The 22,226-nt window shown below is 45.8% G+C and overlaps 1 protein-coding gene and 1 long non-coding RNA gene across 3 annotated transcripts in view; both read right to left on the reverse strand.

Annotated features, from left to right (window-relative positions):
• HLCS (holocarboxylase synthetase) overlaps positions 1-22,226 on the reverse strand; it is a 214,403-nt gene that overhangs the window by 12,428 nt on the left and 179,749 nt on the right. The window lies entirely within an intron of this gene.
• On the reverse strand, positions 15,387-16,737 carry LOC133251903 (uncharacterized). Its single transcript, XR_009737778.1, has 2 exons — positions 16,556-16,737; positions 15,387-15,929 (listed from the first exon to the last, which is right to left on the reverse strand). It is a non-coding gene; the product is annotated as an uncharacterized LOC133251903 (long non-coding RNA).

Here is a 22,226-nt window from a genome sequence, read left to right on the forward strand (position 1 = left end):
ACCCTGGCGGGCAGAGCCTCGTGGTGCCCAGGTGCGGTGAGGGGGAGCCCTTGGCTGGCTAAGAAGAGCCTGGCCACCCGGGGCAAGGGCCGGGCCGGGCCAACAGGCACAGGGCATGCCAGCGAGCAGGCAGCCCCCTTGTCTGGGTGCCAAGCCCACTTCCATCTCACATGAAATACAGCTCCAGAGGTATTTCTCTTGGACACCATGAATAACCCATTGAGATCGGCTCTGCTTATACGCTGCTGGGCTCCAAGAATAAAGCGTCCTTTTCTTGCGTGGAAAATCCAAAGAAGGAAGCTTTGTCCACGCGGGGAGATAACATTGTCTTCTCTGGCTCAGCAGAAACCCAGCTACCTTCACCTAGGCTCCGAAGGCTGCTGGGCTCTGGGGTAGGGGGGCAACACCTAACAAAGTTTTCTATGCAAAGGGGATTGGAGGGGGTGGTGATTTTGCATGTGTGAGTAGATTGCAAAGGCTCTTTCCATCTCGGATGTTCTGTAAATAAATAGGTAGATGGTAGACAGTCATGTCTAGAGCCAGCCACGGTGATGGTGGAATTAGGCATGGGGAGGTGGGAAGGTTCAGAAACCAAACACAGGCTTCCAGAACAAAGAAAAATGATGAAGGGAACATACGCACTAAACTACTGGAGGCTTGGCAGCAGTGCACAGGGCATATTGATGAGAAGACTGAGCTTGTGAAGCTGAAGGCCAAGAGGAAATTCTGCGAGGAGGGAAACAATGAATGGGCGGGCGGGGGGATGGGGAATGCTTAGTTTGAGCCAGGTGAAGACGGCTAGGTTTATTTGTGCGATCTGAGATAGCTCTGGGGGCAGAACCACATGGCTCACGGTCCACAAAGAAGCATTTATGAACTTTGGCAAAATGGAAAATTTGCATCTCCGAAGGTGGAGTCGCTAGGTTGCCTTAGCAGAAAGGAGACACCCTAAATGCATTTCTAACCCGAGCTGATGTTGTTCTGACAAAAGGAAAGAGAAAAAGGGGGGGAAGGCGGGGAGCAGGTTACATAACAACACCTCCCCACCTCTGTGGTTTTTTTCTTTGTTGGAAAAGGCTGTTTGGTAAACGGTTCCTGTGATCAGCAGCCAGGGGCAGGCACTGGGTACCACCGGGACACGGGAGGAGACTGCTCTGTTTTGGTACACTTCCCTTCTAGCTCAGTGGTAAAGAATCCGCCTGCCAATTCAGAAGACACAGGTTTGGTCCACAGGGCGGGAAGATCCCCGGGAGGAGGAAATGGCAATCTACTCCAGTATGCTTGCCTAGGGGGTCCCATGGGCAGAGGAGCCCGGTGGGTTATCCTCCACGGGGTCACTAGAGAGTCAGACACGACTTAGCGACTAAACAACAGCAGCTTCGGGCTGAAATACGCGGAGCCCCAAGGCTCACCTGGCAAACAGGACACGGCCAGGGACACCTTGTTACTGAGGACATCGCAGTTCCGGCTGCATGCTCTGCCAGCCAGAACCCCCCGAATGTCACGTGGCTGTGGGAGTTAAGTTTCAATATTTAAAACTAACCTAGAAGACAGACCAGGATAAGCTGGTGAAAGTTTAGGGTGAACAGAAGTTTATATTCAGAGTCAAATCAATCTACTTTGAGGATTCAAACCTAAAGACATAGTCCACACTCACCACAGTGCTATGAAAGTGAAAGTTTGGAAAAAACATAAGAGTTCACTGGGGAAATGAGGCCGGTGGGACAATCTGCAGTCATCATAAATGATAATTATGAAGATTACATAACAACACAGAAAAATGCTTGCAATAAATTTTCAATTTTAAAAAACAGGATATGAAACCCACATACACTTTTACCCCAACTGTGTAAAATTCACAGAAAAGCAAGGGAGGGAGATTCGGCAAAAGAATAATTGTGGCTATATTAGGATGATTTTATTTTTTAAACTTTCTTTAAGGTGACTGCTTACCTGTTTTTTTTTTTATTTTATTTTTAATTAGAGGATAATTGCTTTACAGTTTGTGTTGGTTTCTGCCGTACAACATGAATCAGCCACAGGTACACACCTGTCCCCTCCCTCTTGAACCCCCCTCCCACCTCCCACCTCCCACCTCCCACCCCATCCCACCCCTCAAGGTTGTCACTGGGCACCAGGTTGAGCTCCCTGTATTACACGCAACTTCCCGTTAGCTATCTATCTTACATGTGGTAATGTATATATATCAGTGCCACGTTCTCAGTTCAGCCCACCCTCTCCTTTCCCCACTGTATTCCTGCCCTGCAAATAGATTCATCAGTACCATTTTTCCAGATTCCATATATGTGTGTTAATATACATTTGTTTTTCTCATTCCACCTCACTAGAAGTGACTCAAATTCATTCCTTTTGATGGCTGAGTGACATTCCATTATATATATATACACACACCACAACTTCTTTATCCACTGATGACTGCTTGCATTTAATTTGAGAAGCATTTTTGAAAAATTTGGGGGAAAGAAGCATGGTTTTTATGTTTCGATATAATATTTGTTGGCAACCCACTCCAGTATTCTTGCCTGGAGAATCCCATGGACAGAGGAGCCTGGAGGGCTACTGTCCACTGGGTCTCAAAGAGTCAGACACAACTGAAGTGACTTAGCACACATTCGTAATATTTGTAAATATGTCAAAGAATAGGACTAAAAGACCAGCTTTAAAAATAAGATAATAACAGTCACCTGTAGCATCCATTTTATTATAACCAATGAACAAGACTTTATTTAATTTGTAACTAAAGAGCAGAAATTCTTAAAACCAGTCTGTTCATCTGCAATGGGAGCCTTAAAATTTTTATACCTTCTCACCCAGTGACTATATCCCTAAGATTGAATTCTAAGGAGTATTCAGACAGGGAAACAATAATTAAGGGTCACAGCTATTTCCTCACAGCACTGCACAGTGAAAAAAATCATAAATAGTACAAACAGCCCACAATAGAGGAAAGAAAAAAAATCATAGTATCCCCAACATGAAAAAATATCATAACGCCATCAGTGATACAGGCAAATGCCCGCTGAACACCATTAGAAGATTTAAAGAGTGTGGAAATCCCTACATGCAGCATGATTCCACAGGTGCTTTAAAATATACTTTTAAAAATTATTAGGAAATATACCAAAATATTAGCTGTGGTTACTTTAAGTTATGAGTGTAGTTACTGGAAAAACACAGGAAAGTACAAAGCAGAAAAGTCATCCAAAGAAGTCCTTCTTAGAAATGTATATTCTTCTATACTTTTCGTCTTAAAAATACGACACACACACATACACACACACAATGTATTATACAAAATATTTTCTGATGATTGGAAGGATTGCTCATTTTGGATCTTCTTTCTTTCTTTCTTATTTATTTTTGGCTACACCAACCAGGGAACTCATGCCCTACGCAGTGAAAGCAGAGTCTTAACCAATGGACCACCAGGGAAGCCCCTGAACTCTTAAAATGAAGTAGATATTTAGTTATGGACATTTTTATTTTGTTGGTAATAAAAAAAAAAAGGCTTAAAAACAGCATCATGATATGATCCCACCTATGTAAGCTATGTACTCCTATGTGCATTCTTAGACAAACACAGGACACCTATTAACGTTGGCTACCTCCAGAAGGCGGATGTAGAATGATACCACGGTTTTAGTTTCTTCATTGTGCTCTTCTGCGTAATCTCTGGGAGTTAAGATTCCAAGTGGTTTTTAGTTTCATTATATTTGTGCAAATTTTCCACTATTTCTATACTTGGAGTGCATTCATTTCATCATCAGGGGAAAAAAAATGGTTTTTCAAATGTAGTACATTGGGAACACCAACCGTTATATCTGAGCATCACTGTTTTTAAAAAAAAGTTCAAAAGCTAAAATTTAAGGATTTTTAAAAAAAGTTTCACTCTAAAAGTACAATCAATTTTTAAAAAAGTTGCCTTCTATTCAAGAATGCACAGTATCGCTTTTGGAAAGAAAATGAATAGTGTTTTCTGTTCCCAAGAATGTGCATACTGGAGCGAGGAGGGTGACAGGGCTCTGACATGCTCAGGGAGATGGTCTAGGGTGAAAGATGCTGGACCCTGGATCAGCGGCTTCAGAATGGAGAGCCAGGCATTCGGGGGCCAAGCGGAGACCAGCAGTCCCAGAGGAGCACGGGGTTATCGAGGGACCAGGGGGTTATTGCTCCTGGCGGGAAAGGAAAGGTTCCACTTGAGACATGTCACGACAGAGGTGACTCAGGAAATGGGACAGGTCCGGATTTGAACCCCAGTGTTGACATGAACTAACATGGAGTGACAGGCTCCTCCTCTCTCCATCTCTCGGTCGCCTAGGAAACGGAACACCTGGCGCGGTCTCAGGCTCCCTAAGAAGGAAGCGTGAAGATACACAAGATGCTCTGTCACAGCGTCGGTGCTTAAACCTTCCTCTTGGTTGTAGATCCCAGAACTTGGTACTTCCAGCACAGAGGAAGGCTTTGCATTTCCTCCTCTTGGGGTAAGGAGGGTGGTCAAGGAGAAGGAGAGGAGAAGAAGGCGTAGAACACGTCTGTTTTTGGACCGTTCACAAAGTCTAGAGGTAACGTCTCTTCCCCGAACCTCTCGCCCCCTCTCCCATCTCTCTTACACACACATACTAACCTGATCTGAAGCCGGGCTAAAAAGCGTTTAGATTAACACAGCTGGGTTGCAAAAAATCTTCATTTCCAGTTTGAGGGACTCCGAACTCACTTAGCAAAGGTATAAACGGTTGGTTGAACTAGCTATTTGACTTTTTAAAGATAATACGTTTTTAGGTTATTGCTTTTAGAGATGACACATTTGTATGTTACTGCTTACAAATAATTGTGGTCAGTGACACACACAGGCACAGCAGTGTTACTACTGTAGTTCTTCTGTTATCTTCTGGGTTTGACATTTAAAGCTACCCATCATCAATCTACCTTTCTGGAATGCTATTAAAGAAGTAAGCTCTAGATCATTTTCCCTTAGCCGTGTTTGGTGTATAATATAACAGGAGGAGCACTTATTTCAGTTAGAGGCAAAGTGGGAATGTGGACTGCCCAAGAGTAGAACCATCACGCCTCCCCTGGGTGCGCCCCAGAAGCAGAGGCCCCACCTGTCCTCCTGTTGAAGGATGTCTGGGGTCAGCTGCTCTGGTAGGCTTCCATATCTCCTAGCATCCCAGGCACTCATAGGTTTTTATCTAATCTTCTCCATTTCCAACCTCATACAGAGCAGCATCCATTCTACTGCCAAATCACTTAACTGCTCACGGGGAGGGCGTCCTGTGGACTCAGCTTTCAGACTGAGGCACCTTCCTAGTCCATCAAGCATTTATTGTCTTTGGTCTGTATTACTCAAGATAAACTCAAACCATTGTTTCTTACCCCTGATATTGCTCCATAAATACCAGATGTCTGAGCATCACCTCCATGGACAGAGGAGCCTGGCAGGCTACAGTCCATGGGGTCAAAAAGAGAGAGACATGATTTAGCGAGTAAACAGCAACAACAGTAACGATTTCACCTGCAACCTTAGACCAATGCTGTTATAGAACTCACAGGGGGCATCCCTGATGGCTCAGTGGTAAAGAACCTGCCTGCAATGCAGGAGATGCAGCTTTGATCCCTGGTTGCAGAAGAGCCCCTGCAGGAGGAAATGGCAATACACTCCAGTATTCTTGCCCGGAAGAGTCCATGGACAGAGGAGCCTGACAGGCTATAGTCGATGGAGTCACAAAAAGAGTTGAACGTGACTTCGTGACTAAACAACAACAACCTCTCAGGCCCAGTTTCCAAGGCAGTCCTGATCCTAGATCCTCAGCATAACATTGCCACCACACATGGGAACTCAGACCATGTCCTAACCCCTCCACTAGGAGTCCCCAGATCACAGCAAGCATCTTCTCAACGCTCCTCTCAGGCTGATCAGAGTCCATCATCTTCAACTGGAGCCATCATCATGGCTCACTTACCCCAACAGAGGGCCTTTTGTTTGGAAACGCAGCTGCCATTTCAGAACATGGACTGACTCATCTTGACCATAAGGAAAGCAGACATCTGGGAATCATTTTCCTGAAGGCACTGTAGACCTTTCAGCTTGGTCACCTGGAATCAATGCTGATTTTCTACACTACAAGTCACCCTTTACAGGCATTATCTCATCTACGCTTTACAAGTCAGATGAGGACACAGTCTTGGAAAGGCGAAACCACTTCTCTGAGGCCACGGAGCCAGCATATCAGGGATTCAAGTTCTGGTTGGTTCTAAGGCCCATGATCTTTTGTTCTTCGTTTTGCTTTCAACCTTTTACTTTGAATAAAACCAGACTCACAGAAAACTTGTGAGGATACTGTATGATGAACTCCTACCTGCCCTTCCACCCAGCATCACCGACTCGACGGACATGAGTTTGGGTAAACTCCAGGAGTTGGTGAGGGACAGGGAAGCCTGGTGTGCTGCAGTCCATGGGGTCACTGAGAGTCAGACACGACTGAGTGACTGAACTGAACTGAACTTCACCCAGCACCCAGATTTCCCAAATGTTGACTTTTTTTTACCACATAGGATACTCCATAGTCTGTCCATAATTGTTTTTTCCAAACTATGTGAGAGTAAGTTGCAGCCATAATGTCTCTTTATCCCTATATTCTTCGGTGTATCTTTCCGAAAAAGTAAGGGTATGATTTAACATTAACCAACATACAATGATCAAAATCAAGAACTTGACATTGGCACAACACTGTTATCGAACTCGGGGATCAGCAAACTCTTTTCTGTAAAGACTAGACAGTAAATATTATATAGTCTTTTGTGAGCCACACTGTTTCCATGGCAACTATTCAACCCTTCTGTCTAAGCACAAAAGCAACTATACACAACATGTAAATACGTCTGGCTGTGTTTCGATGAAATTTTACTGACACAGAAATCTGAATTTCATATAATGCTTGTGTCACAATCTAGAATTTATTTTAATTAATAGACTCTATTTTTTGAGTGGCTTTAGGTTTATTTAAAAAAAAAAAAAAATCAGGGACTTCCCTGGGGGTCCAGTATTTGGCACTCCGAGCTCCCACCGTAGGGGACACCGGGTGAATCCCTGGTTGGGGAACTAAGACCCTGCACGCCACACAGTGTGACCAAAACAACAACGACGACGAGACCCTGAAGAATGAAAGAAAGACTGAGCAGAACGCACAGGGTTCCATATACTCCCGCAACCTCACCCCAGCGGGTTTCCCTATAATTAACATCTTATGTCAGCGTGGTACATCTCCTATCATCGTGGCTGTTGTTCAGTCACTCAGGCACGTCCGACTCTTTGCAACCACGTGGACTGCAGCACTTCAGGCTCCCCTGTCCTTCACTATCTCCTGGGGTTTGCTCAAATTCATGTCTTGGGTGTATGATGCCATCTCATCCTCTGTCGCCCCCTTCTCCTCTTGCCCTAGGTCTCTTCCAGCACAGGATCTTAGCGACTAAACAACCACCACCTTCTCAATGCCCCGCGTCAGGAAGCACCTGGTGTTGCCGGCCCCAGGACTGGTGCGTTACCGTTGACCCACTTGGGTAAGGTGGGGTGTGCGAGGGGGTTTCCACCGCCAAGCTGCCAGTTTCCCACTGTAGTTAATTAAGTACTTGTGGGGAGACAAATATCCCATTTCCCATGAAATTTAATCTACTAGTCTTAGCATCTGTAGATGATGATTTTATTCACATCAGTTATTTATTGGATGCTGCTAAAGAGTGGTTTCTCTGACTCCATCATTTCCTCCAGGTGTACTTGTTGCAAGCTACTATAAGGAAGAGCTTTTTATTCTCCTCGCACATGCTTTTCTTTCTTCCTTTCTAGCAGAGTGAACTTGTGGAGTCTTCTTTATTCCGTAGATTTTTCCTATCATTGTTTATTTTCATGCCCCTATTACCCCAGATTTGGCAAGTAGAAGCTTCTTCAAGCTGATGTCTGTCTGCTGCTGACAAAGCCCTGTCATCTTTCAGCACTTCCTTACTTTTTGGCAATAAGAAGAGGTTCCACACCCATCCTGAACTTTCCCAGGACCAGCCCAGGACCTGGTCTTTTCTCCAAGGAGCTATGGTTCCTTTTAGAGGAGAATGGTGTTTAAAAAACAAATCTGGGTGTTAGGAAAGAACAAAAAAGTGCATATGTTTCCTTCCTTTTTTTCCATCTGTCCAGCCATCTTAAAACACATGAATTAAAAAAAAAACCCAACACCATTAATTAATTGAAAATTCTCAGTTCCAACCCAACAGCACCAGGTCCATTTTACTCTCCTTTATTTTATTATTTTATCTCACTTTGTTTTGCCACACTGAGCAGCAGGTGGGATCCTAGTTCCCCAACCAGGGTTGGAAACTGCAGCCCCTGCATTGAAAGCATGGAATCTTAACCATTGGGCCTCCAGGGAAGTTCCTCTTCTCCCCCTTTCTGTATTTGTAACCTCCTTCTCAAATAATGAGAAATCTGGCTCCCATTATCTCAAATATATTTACTTATTTGCTCAACACTCTGACACACAGAAAGTGGTTTCAGAATTGCTGACCTGTGCTACTGTGAAGAACAAATGCACTAACTAGGCTTCTCCAGGTCTTGTCTTTAGCCTGAGGGTATATAGTCAGCGACTGTGCTTTAAAGTTCATAGGGTTTGTTCTTTTTCTCTTTTACCCGAGCGCAGCTATGTTAGTCTTCAGAAACAAGGTGAGGTTGAACTGCACTTTTGTGTTCCATCACAGGGTCACCCTGCCATTCCTGTTTCTTTATTCTTTAACTTGATCCCAAGAGTTAAAACTGTACAGAAAAGGAAACTCTGAGAAGTGTGACTTTCCTCCCACTTACTCCTTCTACTTAAGTCTTCCCATCAAACTTCTTTCGACAATTAACAATTCAGCTAGTCTTAGTTTCCGGTTTATTGTTCTCGTGATTCTTTCTGAACACGGGAACAGATAACTGCATATTTTTCTTTCTCGTGCTCCCTTACAGAAAGTCACCACTTTGTCAGTGATTATTTTCTTGTGTTTGGCCATGCGGAATCAGATTTTAGTTCCCTGACCAGGGACTGAACCTGTGCCCTTGGACAGAACTGACATCTTGGGGTGTTGAGTTGTCCTGTCTAGGAGCAAGGAATGGCTTATATCTGTTCATAGGTATACTTTTTCTGAAAAGTTATGAAAATTTATATTCAAGAGTAAAATCAAAATGGGGTCCTTTTTTAAGAATGGAAATAGTGTCGTCCTAAATGTTTAAAAACCAAACACCACCACGCTTGCTCCAAAGTCCATTACGTCTGCGGAGCGTGTCTGCAGAGGTATTCTTCCCTGCTCTATACACGTTCAGTCTCAAACATTCTATTCTTTCCTAACTAGATTTACATAAAGCACTGTAATAAGCAGTTTCCTTGCCTGCAGAGCCAAGTGGCTGCTGAAACATCTGGGCAGACAAAGCAACGTGAAGGTAATGAATTTCTTCCTCTAGAAAGGGAGGCTCCACCCTGCCACTTAAAGGCCCTTCCTGGGCACTGGTTTTTCCACCCCAAGATGGTTGCCATTTCAAGGGTAATTACAAGGAAGAAATCTCTGCCCCTGCCAGCTGGCCCCCAAACCACTGATCCTTTCACCACCCTGCTGCCCTAGATGTCACCCTTCTCCCCTCTCATGCTCAGACCTCTCTCTGGAGCCTCTCATGCACCCCACCCTGCAGAGAGCAAGCAGCGTGCCAGAGCTTGCTCGACCAGGAAGCTTAGCACCAGCTTAACTCTTCACTCAATGGGACAAGGGGCCTCTTTCTTTAATGCAGGGCTTTGCTCCATGATATGCTGGGTATATCGTCCCCATGAACCAAACCTGGTGCAGAGTCCAATTCTAGAACAGATTTTCCTTCAAATGGTCATTTTCCAGCCCCCTGCTTCCCCAATCCCATTTTCTAGCCAACTCTGTTGACCCGAGATTGGTTTCTGCTTGGGCTCCTTGCTAGTAGAACATTTTATAGCCTGCTCCCTTACTGAATTCTTAGTTTGTTTTGTCATTGATTCTCTAAGGTTTCCCAGGTATGCTATCATATCAGCTGCAAGGAGAGATAGTTTTACTTCTCTCTCCATTTTGGTGGCTGTTATTTTCTCATAAAGCCATATTGGGCTCTTTTACGACCCCTGGACTGTAGCCCACCAGGCTCCTCTGTCCATGGGACTTCCCAGGCAAGAATACTAGAGTGGTTTGCCATCTCCTCCTCCAGGGGATCTTCCCGACCTAGGGATCGAACCAGTGGCTCCTGCTTTGGCAGGCAGACTCTTTACCACTGAGCAACCAGAGAAGCCCTTTCTCAGTTTGTATGCTTCTAATTGACTACTCTTGTCCGTCTGAATTGGCCAACATTTCTAGGATGATGTTAAACGGAAGTGCGGGTTATTGACTAGAACTGCCCTTGTTCCTGTCTCATTGAGTAGGACACGAGCTTTAGGTCTCAGAGCATCTCACTCCCTCTTTCCCAGCGCTGGGACTCAGTCTCTACTCACACAGATTCTCCAGGGGGTTCTGGGAGATACCATTTCATCCCTTGTCCCTTCAGACCCAGGGGTGACAAGGGATTCCTTCTGCGGCATCTCTAGAGACCCTCCACACATAAAGCCTATCACCCTCCCTCACCTCCACAAGCTTTCCCATCGCCTCAGCTGGACTCTGTCTGTGGTCCTTGTGACTGCCCATCCCCATCACGTGCCCAGGGCAGTGGAGGTACAGTATTCTCAACCCTAAGTCATCAGGACGCTTGTGCGTGGAGAGAAGAAGGCACACAGATGAAACGTCAGCCTTCCTAGGGTTTGTCGTGAAAACACTCCTCTCCTGGTATCCTTGTCTTCATCCCCTACCTCTTAAAAAGGAAGCGCTTTCTCGGGCTTCCCTGGTGGTCCCGTGGTTAGCAAGCTGCCTTGCAATGCAGAGGACAGCGGTTCGATCCCCGGTTCGGGAGAATCCTGCCTGCCACGGGGGAACTGAGCCCGTGAGCCACAGCTGCTGAGGCCACGGGCAGCAGCTACTGAAGCCAGGCTCCATAACAAGAGACCCCACGGCAGTGAGAAGGCCGCGCGCTGCAACTCGAGAGGCGCTGCTGCTCATCGCAGCCGGAGAAAGCCCACATCCAGCGATTAAGACCCAGTGCAACTACAACTAAATATTAAAAAAAAAAAAAGAATTTCCTTGCTTTAAAAATAAAGTGCTTCTCATTTGATAACTTTTGAGTTTCACTGTCCTTTTATTTTGCTGGACATTTCAGAATCAATCTTCTGCATATGTTTATATATGCTTTTCTATTTAAACTTCTTTTTTTTTTTTTTAAATCTAAAAAACATAGTACCATACCGCCAAAGGTGTTAGGAAACATGCTCAAATAAGGACGGGCTCCAAAGACTGCTCTGCCAACAAAATGCCAGTAAAATCTGAAACCCGGGTTCAGACACACTGGGAGCGTTCCAAAATTTAAAACTTAAAGAACTTCTTTATTCCAGTAAATCAGGTTCCCTGTGAATACCATCAAAACCCTATGCTTTAATGAGTGAGGGAATATCAGAGGAAGGGGTGGAGAAGGAAAGGATTTGGACGAGTATGAAATTTAATTTAAAAACTATTATGAGGAGTTTAATTTCCCCCTCCCCCAACTAAATACATAAATCTTTCCCATGCATTTTCTTTGTTTCCTTTTCCTTTGAAAAAACTTTTTTTAAAGGCATCCTGAACCATCTGAAACCATAACAGAGTACGTCCAACAGGGCGGAGTTTTTAATAATAAATACAGTTACTGGATTCCTGTTAATTAAAATGCCATGTTAGATATATGGAAGATATATGCGAAGAAACGTTACATAATGGTGTGTTCTCATTGAATGTTTAATCAAACCAAGGAGAAAAAGACCTCGGCAGCAAGGACAGTCAGCAACACAAGGCCATGCGGGCCATCTAAGTCCTAGGGACAATAAGAGGCATCAAGAGTAAGGGGGAGATGGCTCACTTCCTGAAGGGTAGAGTCGGGGGACAGAGGACAAGGCACATGGATTGCATTTAAAGATGTGAACACGTGTGGAAACTAAGCTGGCCTTGGTTGGTGGGCACTAGGGCACTGTCACTTCTGCTCCAAGCCCTGATGTAACTCGGGATGCTCTTCTAAGGGCGTCTCCCAGGTGGGATGGGGCACCATTGTCAGTGAGTTCAGTTGCTCAGTCGTGTCTGACTCTTTGCAACCCCATGGACCACAGCATGTCAGGCCTGCCTGTCCATCATCAACTCCCAGAGTTTACTCAAACTCATGTCCACTGAGTCAGTGATGCCATCCAACCATTTCGTCCTCTGTCATCCCCCTCTCCTCCTGTCCTCAGTCTTTCCCAGCATCAGGGTCTTCTCCAACGAGTCAGTTCTCTGCACATCAGGTGGCCTAAGTATCGGAGTTTCAGTCAATACTTTTCAGCCAATACCATTTTCATCTTAGCAGAAAACTGGCAATGGAGTGTCTGCCTTTGAGAGAGTGCCAGGCCATTCCAGCTCCAGCACAACCACCATTTAGGGGGCACTTGGTTCGACCAGCCTGAGGGGCTGCTGGAGCAGGGATCCTCTACCACAGTGGGGATCACAGAAAACCCAATGTAGGTGCTTTTGCGGGGGGGGGGGGGTGCATCCCTGGGGTCACCTGTCTATGCCAAGTCCCTGTCCCTGTGCATAAAACTGGGCTTTATCTCTTCACAGGGCCCTGGGAGGAAGGAACAGGTCACCCTGCATGGGCACCCTGAGCAGAGTACCGAGCACACTGCAGTCTTTAGTTAACCCACTGGGATAAGAGATGGACCACTCCCCACAGTGAGCCCTCAAGGAGAGCTGGCAACTTGAGCGCTCTGGATTAACACAGGCATTCTCCACCCAAGGTGCTCTCTCATAAAGACATTCTGGAAAAAGAGGAATCATCTGATGTCTCCTTCTTACATCACTGACTGTAAAGAAGATTAAGAGAAAAGACCCTGGAAACACCTGATAAAGCCATCCAGGGCTGCCTAACGCTGGTGCTCATCATCCCCAGGCCGATTAAGGCCAAGACTGGCTGTGCTGAAGACAAGACCAGAAACCATTTCTGCTGTTATCTAGTTAGTACAGTTCAGTCACTCAGTCGTGTCCGACTCTTTGCGACCCCATGGACTGCAGCACACCAGGCTTCCCTGTCTATCACCAACTCCCGGAGCTTACTCAAATTCATGTCCATCGAGTCGGTGATGCCATCCAACCATCTCATCCTCTGTCATCCCCTTCTCCTCCCGCCTTCAATCTTTCCCAGCATCACGGTCTTTTCAAATGAGTCAGTCCTTCCCATCATCAGGTGGCCAAAGTACTGGAGTTTCAGCTTCAACATCAGTCCTTCCAATGATATTCAGGACTGATTTCCTTTAGGATGGACTGGTTGGATCTCCTTGCTGTCCAAGGGACTCTCAAGAGTGACCTAGTTAATGGTGTCCATTAACTATGAGGGTTGTCAGGGTTCCCAGTGGATCCTAGCAGCCCAGCGTATATTTCTTTGACTGTTATAGTTCGGCTTGCCTGGAGTTGGGTCACAGGTTTTTCTGTTTCCGTTCTGTTGCATGCACTCAACTCCGTCTAGTGAGCTGTTTGGTCATCACGCCCCATAAGACCATGGCATCTCCTAGGGATGGCACTTGGTCTTCCTGAAGCGGTACTGTGCACACGTCCCCTCTGCAACCATCCTAAATGCCTGCACAATGCACCTCGAGGGACACACACACAGCCAGCCAATCTGCAGGGTACCTCGGACGATGACCCACCACGCCCAGTGACCTGGGTCCACATGCTGCTGGGACACATAGGCGCAGAGCAAAGCAGCGGAGCACGCAGGACCAGAGTTGGTTCTTCTGCGGATCATGGTATCGACAGAACCTCGGACCTGCTGCTCACGCTGCTCCAGCGAATGACCCTCAGGCGAGCCAAGAGCGGTGGGCTGAACTTAGCATCCTAATGAAATGGAGATTGCTGGTGTGCCTCCATGTAATGAAGCTGCCTGGAACTTCTCAGACCGCTTTTTATGATAAGCATTAAAAGGCAAGGAGGAAGACGAAAGTTCCCCCTGCAGACCCCGTCTGTAACGGGGGGCTGAGGAGGCCTTCAGGGCGGGGTCTGGGAGAGAGGTTTATGGACTGGGTTACAGTCGGAGGTCATTATAGAAAAGGAGTGTGTTATTAAAAGTATCCTGAAGTTATAAAAACTCAGAGGATTTTTTAGCGAGGATGAATAACGTCTTTGGTAAAGATGAAGTCATGATACTCTGGAGCAGGGGCGGGAGCTCTGATTGCAGTCACCCCTTTTCCTATAAACTGGGGTGCAGCCGTATGCAGTTCTTGCTGGCAGTGGATTTTGTTGTTTTTGCAGGGCAGTGTGAGGAGTATATTCTTCGAAAAAGAAAGTTCTAGTGGGTATGAGAGAGTCCCTCCAGTTAGCAAATGAATGCATCGATTGTCCTATTAGAAAAGGGCAACAAAACAGTCCATTTCCTACAGCCATGCACGCCATCTGACATGACCTGCTTTTTCTTCTTAAACACTTCCACACCACCTCCTCCAGTAATTGTCAAAAAGAGAATGAAAATGTTGAGTCAGACAACGGTAGTCTGGTGTGGTGGGGAAAAAGTCTTCTAATACAGTTCTACTTCTTACAAATGAATTCAGTTAACTAAAGTATGCTAAAAAAAAAAAAAATGACTGGGCTTAAACTACGAAAGTAATTTAAATATTTTGCCTATAATTTTGTCTGTGCCCATCAACAGAGGAAATTCCAATTTAACCTCTGTCCAGATAGTAATCGTAAATTCTAAATTCATGGCGGTTAAATTAATATTTTCCCTTAACAATGGTTAGAGGTATGCAGGATTTTTAATTTATGAAAGTAATCATACTATATAGGTAGTTTGGAAAACAGAAATGAAAGCTTTAATTATTTATCCTAACAACTATTATTACTTTCCCATATTTCCCATATTTTCTAGTCCTTTCATGCATGTACGTTCCAAAGGTTTTAATCTTCTAACTATAATTTAATGGCTCTGGCCATTTCTCTACATTGTTAGTCTTTCTGTTGATGGATAACATTCCCAGTGATTGTGTACTATTTATTTAATTATAAATTAAATTACTGATTGTGTACTATTCCTATTTGATTATAAATCTTCCAGAGGATGGATTTTCGCATATACCTGACTATTTTTAGATTACTAGAAGTAGGATTATTGGATCAAAGAATATGATCTTTGATTCCTGATGCCTACTTCCAAATTGCTTTTTGAAAGGATTTTCCAATTTGCACGTCCACCAAGATTTAAAACAAGATTTAAGAGTATCCATACCTGTTTTATTATATCTCTGCCCATCTTGAAAAACATGGGTTTTTGTTTGGGTTCTGTGTTTTTTTTTTTTTCTGGTGGCTAATTTAGTGGGTGAAAAATGAAGTTCAAGGAATTGTAAAGTAGGGCCCTATGATGTCATCTTGGCTCCTATATTCAGAGTAAAGACAAAAATAATCGCAATGACATAGTCCGTGTTTGGCTGCTTTTCTCTGAGTCTTATGTTTCTACTCATCCACAAAGAAAGATCCAGAAGGCAGCAGGAATGTTCCAATCTGGTCTGTCAAGACTCAGACAAGCAAGGGGGGCTGTCTGCACTGGAACGAGGGTCAGGCGATGCTGTATAACCCTTCTGGCAAGCCGTCAATTCCTCAGCCTGCAGAACGCTTGAGTTTCCAGAAGCACAAGATGGTAATTCTGGTGTTCTCTCCATTTAAAAACAATTATGGAGTCAGCAGAATTGTTGAAGTGGCACTGGCTTGGCTTCTGTTTTTTTAAAAAGCAACGAATTCAGGTGTTGGACAGTGTGCTTTGTAAATAGAATAAAATGAAGTAATAAATTAAGGTGTGCCTTTGTTTGAGCTTGCTTATATTTAAAGTGGGTTAAATATAACTTCTTGGAGATCTTCTGGAACATGAATCATAGTAGAAGAGATTTCACACTGGGAAAAAATAGCAAGGTATGGGCTTGTCCAAAACAAAATCCATACATACCTTGCTGTGCCTTGGGTAACTTAAAAAATACTCGATTATAAATAAATTTCAGACATAGAGCAACTAGCAAAAACTGTGTAAGGAGCCCCCACGCCACACTGTCTGTGTCCACACTGCTAAGCCCTTTAACTCTTGCAGACTGGAATGGCACGCTCAGCCCTCCCCAGCCCGCCTCCGGGCCAGGCACCCAGTCCCCCGCAGCAGCCAGTGACTCTCAGCGAGGCAGCTTTGAGCGTTTGCGAGAAGCATCGCCTTCAGCTGCCAAATTCCTGCTGGGTCGGCCAAGAGGTATGAACCAAAAATGAAAAAAACATGAAGGATTTGTTTTTTAAAAGCAATATATCAAACATAAAAAGAGCTCTTTTGTAGGAGAATTTTCGCTGTGGGAGCCAGAGGGGAGACGATCGTTTGCCCTCCCAGGAGGAAGCAGTCTGACCTCACCTGCGACTTTTCTCTTCCAGTGTGGATTTTTCTCACCCCATTAAATGTAACCTATTCTAGGTTGGGTTTGCACCGTATGAGAGAAATAGAGAGTGATGGGGAAACCGCCAACGGCCAGGCTGGGGCTCAGACCAGCACCACCTGGGCACCCTGGAAGGCGGGTCCTCTCGGGGCCACGTGAGCAGGGCCGGGGGCTACGGGGCCACGTGGAGTGCGGCTGCGTCACAAGGGCCTGTTTGCGAGAAGCACAAGGATTCAGTTTCCGTGGCTTCAGAAACCTTGTGGGGAGCACCCCCCCCCCCCCGAAGAAAAAAACATCTTTGCAAAGGGAAGAGAAAAAAGCAAAGAGGGGGAAAAGGATGAAAAAAACGCCAGGTTAGAAAGGGTGTTCTCACATCACTTAGAAAGGGCCACTTGGAATGGATGGAGCAGGTTTCCGCAGTGACTCCCCCACCACCCCAGAGGAAAAGCGGCAAAATAAAAGCAGTGTCCAGGAAGGCACGGCGCAGCCGTGTAAAGGCAGGAGCGTGCGCCTTGACACCCAGGCTGCCTGTGGCCGAGGCACGCAGGACTATGCTGCGCGGAGCAGGAAAAGGCAGTCTCGTTGCCGGGTCCCTAAATCCCCATCCCATTAGCCAGGTGCCCAGAGTGAAACCTGCAAAAGGACCCTGGTTAAATCACCGGGCGGCCACTCCACCGGCGCCCAGAGCTAATCCCTGGGGGCCGGCAGCCTTTTTTTTTTTTTTGGTCACAAGGCACGAAGACGAAGCTTGCTCTGGGACCAGCTGCCACCTGCTGACAAACAGCTGGTTGTTATAGGGCAGAGGACTGGGTGGAGCCACAGGAAATCACTGCCATTCCTCTGGTTTTGACAGACCCGCAACAGTGACGCTTTCCTGGGATTCCCGCCGAGGAGGAGCCTCATCTGCAACTGGTTTCATTCCATCAGCCCAGGTGAGCCCCTGCTGGTGATCTCATTCAATCCTCAGGACACGGCTCCACATTGGGGAACAGTATTGATCTTAATGCAACCCCACTTGCAGATGGAGAAGCTGAAGTTACTCATTAAGAGTCACAGAGCTAGCACAAGGCATGCCTGGTATGTGAGTGCCAGGTCCCTTCAGTCATGTCTGATTCTTTGTGACCCTATGGACCGCAGCCTGCCAGGATCCTCTGTCCATGGGACTCTCCAGGCACCAATACTGGAGTGGGATGCCGTGCCCTCCTCCACAGGATTTTCTCGACCCAGGGACCAAACCCTGTTCTCTTAAGTCTCCTGCATTGGCAGATGGGTTCTTTACCACTAGCGCCACCTGGGGAAGCCTGGTAGCCACATCAAATAAATGCTCTCAAATAATGAAACCTACAGCTATTGTCTCATCTCAGAACCATGGCACTATTAAGACACGTGGTGCTTCTTGGAACTACAGCCAAGGGAGGGAAAAGGAAGATGGCGGAAAGCCGCCGGGAAGAGAAGCCTTCTCACAATCTGTTAAGAACACCCCAAGGCTCGTGCCCATCAGAGGGTTCACGAAAACACAGGATAACAGGGTGCATCCTCACTAGTGCATTCGAGTTACTCCAAGAAGCAAAACACTGAGTAAGCCCAGAGATAGGTTAAGGTAGTATTTTTATATTGAAACAAATACACACGAGAATTACGGAGTAGAAATCATGGAAAATTTGCGAAAATGTTGAACATAAATCAGACTCCAAAGAAATATGCCTGCAGTGAGAAAAGACACTGTTAGAACAAATGGTCGGTTTCTCTTGTCTCCGATATTTCCAGCCAAGAATCCTGGGCAACTTCATAACCTCTGTGAGCCTCAGGTTCGTCAGCTATCAAATGGGGGTAACTGCTGCCTCATTCATAGGGGTGCTATGAGGGTCCGCTAAGTTAGGACCTACATGGACAGACAGCTGGAGCCCATGACATGCCTATGTAAAAAGCAGCTTGCTTTTCCATAGAATGTGTTCTCCAGCTCACCCTAGATGCAAACGGGGCCGCCCATTGTGGACTCCCTGGAACAACTTTTCCCAAGGGGCAAGCTCCTTAAGCTCCTTGGGTCACATCGGCCTGGATACGTCTAGTTCAGCGAATGCGGACTACGTGCCAGGCCCTCATCCAGGCTCTAGATGGGTTGTTACAGTGAAAATGCTCTGTCCTTGCTCCCGACGAAGCACTCCTGTTAGGGGAGAGGGGTGGGCATGGCAGTGAGGGGGTGGTGTGCAAATTAACAGGTAAATACAAGATTGTCAACGTGGTTAAAATAAAAGAGTGACAGGGAAAGAAAGGGACAGGGACAGGGTGTTGTTTTTGTGTTGAAAGGTCAAGCAAGACTCTGCTGATCAGACCTTTGATAGACCGCAGAAGGGCAGTGAGAGAGTTCGCCGAGAAGGTGTCTGAAAGAGGAGAGCTCAGGCAGTGTGGACAGGAAGGCCAAAGGCGCAGAACCGTCAGAGGAAGAACAAAGTGACCAAGGTGCTAAGTGCGTTTTGCAGGGGAAGGCATGTGAGCTGGGGGTGCAGGGGGGCATGTGAGCTGGGGGGTGCAGGGGGGCATGTGAGCTGGGGGTGCAGGGGGGCATGTGAGCTGGGGGGTGCAGGGGGGCATGTGAGCTGGGGGGTGCAGGGGGGCATGTGAGCTGGGGGGTGCAGGGGAAGGCATGTGAGCTGGGGGGTGCAGGGGAAGGCATGTGAGCTGGGGGGTGCAGGGGAAGGCATGTGAGCTGGGGGGTGCAGGGGGGGCATGTGAGCTGGGGGGTGCAGGGGGGCATGTGAGCTGGGGGGTGCAGGGGGGCATGTGAGCTGGGGGGTGCAGGGGGGCATGTGAGCTGGGGGGTGCAGGGGGGCATGTGAGCTGGGGGGTGCAGGGGAAGGCATGTGAGCTGGGGGGTGCAGGGGGGGCATGGAGAAAGCAGGTTAGGGCTTTGTGGGTCTGGATTCCAGATTTTTATACTGAATAAAGGAAGCAGCAATCCTGAGGCCTTCTAAGCAGAAAGATGATAAGTCTGATTTGTGTTTTAAAAGGATTCACATGGCGGTCAGGCTTCCCAGGTGGAGCTAGTGGTAAAGAACCCACCTGCCAGTGAGGAGATTTAAGAGACCCAGGTTTGATCCAGGGGTTGGGAAGATCCCTTGGAGAAGGAAATGGGAACCCACTCCAGTATTCTTTTTTTTTTAATTAATTTATTTTAATTGGAGGCTAATTACAATATTGTAGTGGTTTTTGCCATACATTGACATGAATCAGCCATGGATGTACATGCGTCCCCTATCCTGAACCCCCCTCCCACCTCCCTCCCACTGCAGTATTCTTGCCTGGAGAATCTCATGGATAGACAGCCTGGTGGGCTATGGTCCTTGGGGTCTCAGTCAGGCACGACTGAAGCAACTTAGCGTGACTTAGCATGCACACACTCATTTGGGAACCATTATTGTGGAGATGGTACTTACAGCCCTGAGACCAGACCATGAAAGGTCAGCAGGGGAGTGAGTAAGTCCAGCGAAAGGAAGACATCTGACTTTGCTTCTCTGGCTGAGGCGCCAGGCTAAGACTTTAGAAACCCCTGATTTCTTTTTAAAACCACAAAGCATGGAAACAGTGGGATGTCATCACACCTGGGCTGCAAACATGGAAAAAAAGGTAGAACTGCGTCTCCTGTTCGGAGAAGGCAATGGCACCCCACTCCAGTACTCTTGCCTGGAAAATCCCATGGACAGAGGAGCCTGGTGGGCTGCAGTCCATGGGGTTGCGAAGAGTTGGACACGACTGAGCGACTTCACTTTCACTTTTCACTTTCATGCACTGGAGAAGGAAATGGCAACCCACTCCACTGTTCTTGCCTGGAGAATCCCAGGGATGGCAGAGCCTGGTGGGCTGCCCTCTCTGGGGTTGCACAGAGTCGGACACGACTGAAGCGACTTAGCAGCAGCAGCAGCAGCGTCTCTTGTTATGCTTAAGAAATATGGATGGTGCTCAGTGACAAGCATCTGTGAACTCGTGAGCACAGCAGGGCTGGAAGGAATTGGAAACACAGGGGTCTCCTCCAGAGCAGCTCATGCCTTCAAACACAGTTTAATATATTCAAAATGGGAGCAAATGATGACAGTATGCAGATGCCAAAGTACTAACAACCTTTGACACAAATTACTGAAATCGACAGCTTCCCTGGTGGCTCAATGGTCAAGAATCTGCCTGCTGAAGACACAAGCTGGATCAGGAAGATCCCCTTAGAGGAGGAAATGACAACCCACTCCAGTATTTCTTGTGTATGAAATCCCATGGCCAGAGAAGCCTGGCAGGCTATATAGTCCATGGGGTTGCAAAGAGTTGGACACAACTAAATGCATGTGCGCTGAAATCGACTTCACAGTTTCTGTGCCACACACACTGCCAAGCATATAGTACATACTTCACACACATACGAAGAATGACTATGTATGTTTCTAACCGAAGCTAGGAAATTTGGGACCGTGATTCCTTTATGGCTCAATAAACAAATTATTATTTCATGAGAGACAAACGTCTGAAAGTCCCACATGGTTCAAGCCCTTTCTTTCACAGAATGAGACATGCTGCCTTGGGTAGTAATAACTGGTGAGCGAACCCTGGAACAAATGAGGGCATGGTTCTTGCCATTCATCTCTCCCCCAGCCTGGGATAATGCCCTGTGCAGAGCAAATACCTAATAAATCTAAATGCATGTCTAATGAATGAGTGGATAAATATTCATTAAAAATTAACTCGACAGTTAATTTAGGTCACTCACTGGAAAAAAGAAAAACAGGAAAACTAGAAAAGTATCTTTTTAATTTAAAAGGTTAATTAAGGACAAGGTTTTAAAAAAATATTTTGGTGGCTTAAGTAAACTGAGCACAACTGGGGTTCAAAACAGCTGCAATTAGTAACTCTGAAAACATTCCATTATGTTCCACAAATTAGATAAAGGGGGAAAACTGCCTGATTCGCTTCATGATTCTAGAATAATCTCAGTTCTAAGTAAGTAAGCAAGAAAAAAAAAAAAAGAGGCCCTCTTCACTTATAAACATTGATGTGAAAATTCTAAATGAGATGCTGGCTAACTAAATTCAATGGTGCATCTTATGTATAATACATGGTAATCAAGTAGTGTTCATCCTAGAAATGCAAGGATGGTTTAATGTCAGAAAAAAATTTATCAGTGTAATCCATCATAAGGAGGGAAATCATGAGACATTCTCAGTAGATACAGAAAAGACGTGATAAATGTCAATAGGTCTAGGTCAGTTCTCCAAATGACCTATTAGTCAGATGATCAATTTCCTGAATTTACAAAATTTTCTGGTAAAAGCATGTTTCTTTTTACTATTAAGATATGACAGCAATTTGATGACAATCTCTCAACACTATTTGTAAATTAAGGCTGTGACACTCAAAGACAGTATTTTGTGCTATGTCTAAAATCTTCTAATCTGGCATAAAATAAATTTTCTGCAACAGAATGGGGAACAATGTCAGAAAACAGGGTTGGTTCCATGTCCACAGTTCTTTTAATAGCATTTAAAAGACCAAAATTTTATAAATATTATGAAAACTGTTTTCTCCTAGTTTTGGCTTATATATGTATATTTTTATAAGTGGCGCAATGGGATGAGGAAGCATACTAAAAGCCAGCACACTGCTTCTCAG

Source organism: Bos javanicus, chromosome 1, assembly GCF_032452875.1.
Source record: "Bos javanicus breed banteng chromosome 1, ARS-OSU_banteng_1.0, whole genome shotgun sequence".
Taxonomy (NCBI): domain Eukaryota; kingdom Metazoa; phylum Chordata; class Mammalia; order Artiodactyla; family Bovidae; genus Bos; species Bos javanicus.